The sequence below is a fragment of the Etheostoma spectabile genome, chromosome 7 (assembly GCF_008692095.1).
Source record: "Etheostoma spectabile isolate EspeVRDwgs_2016 chromosome 7, UIUC_Espe_1.0, whole genome shotgun sequence".
NCBI classification, from domain to species: domain Eukaryota; kingdom Metazoa; phylum Chordata; class Actinopteri; order Perciformes; family Percidae; genus Etheostoma; species Etheostoma spectabile.
The window spans coordinates 25,296,471-25,297,716 of record NC_045739.1 but is presented as its reverse complement, the minus strand read 5'-3'; the positions used below and the strand labels follow the sequence as shown (position 1 = coordinate 25,297,716).

The 1,246-nt window shown below is 35.2% G+C and overlaps 1 protein-coding gene across 1 annotated transcript in view; it reads right to left on the bottom strand.

The window, feature by feature from the left end:
- The window catches only part of enpp2l (ectonucleotide pyrophosphatase/phosphodiesterase 2-like), a gene marked incomplete at its 3' end in the record, with an annotated part of 99,793 nt that overhangs the window by 43,602 nt on the left and 54,945 nt on the right, over positions 1-1,246 (bottom strand). The window lies entirely within an intron of this gene.

Sequence of the window (1,246 nt, the reverse complement as noted above, 5' to 3'; positions counted from 1 at the left end):
ACACACACACACACACACACACAGTCAGTTAAAGAGATAGTTTGGATCTTTTTAAGTTGTATGAGGTACTTATCCATAGTCTCCAGACTCCTTTGACAAAAACAGTGATTTTAGCTCGCAGAACACAGAGTTGTTGCTGTACTTTTGCCTCTGTCATCGATTGTTTTTTTTTGTGTTATTGTGTGACTTTGAGTTTTAAAAAGGTTTAGGAAAAGGTTTGGACTTACCATTTTCACACAATAACATAAACAAAGCAACCGACGGAGCAGCAACTCCCGTGTTTTTCGAGGTAAAAATACAGATTTTTGTCAAAGGAGTCTGGTGGCATAGAGGAGAGCGGAGATAACAGCTTCAGTTCCCCGTCGTAAAGGGCCGTCTGACAGCAAAGTAAAGCTAATGACAGCATTATGTTATAGCGTTGACTTAAACTGATGGATATTTTATGTGTCTAAAATGCATTTAGCTGCTGCCCCCGTCCACAGCAGGACATTGCTTAGCATCCGTGTTTGCGTATCCAAACTAGGGGCGTCCGCCAACTACTAACACTGACAATCCACTTCAAAAATATCCTAAATATCCCTTTAAGTCACAGTAACAACATCAAAGCTCCTGTGGACTGAGAGAATGATTACTTTTAGTCCGGTATTTTGTATGATCATGGTCACTAATGTCTGCTCTAATCACCTAACTTACTCCTCTACGTGAGCTGTCAGACAGGAACTGGAAACTGGAAATAATACCTCGGTTTTGCAGTGAAGCCATGACTCAGTAGTAGAGCACGACCGATATATCGGACGATATTAATAACAGTATCAGCATTTATAATGGCTGATTTAAAAAAAAGGAAAAAAAAAAAGAAGAAAAAAAAGAAAAATCAGAATTAGAATCATTTATTATGACAAATAAATAATTCTGATAAATGAATATTTAAAAAATAAAAATGGACTTTCAACCATGTTACCGTTGCATAGTTTGTCCACCAGAGGACGCTCTACCACGTCCCTGTTGGCAACACTGATTATTTGTGTTTTTGTTCAAAAGAACTAAGTTTCATATCTTAAGTTTGTATTTTCATACATTTTATTTATCAGAACTTTAATATATTTTGATGTTCTGTTGCGACAATAAAACTAATTATTATATTATTTTAGTGAGAACTCATAAATAACTACAAATAACTAATGTTAGGGAAATCTGTTTTGTAACACGTTTCTGGATTTAAAAAAAGAAAATATATATATATATA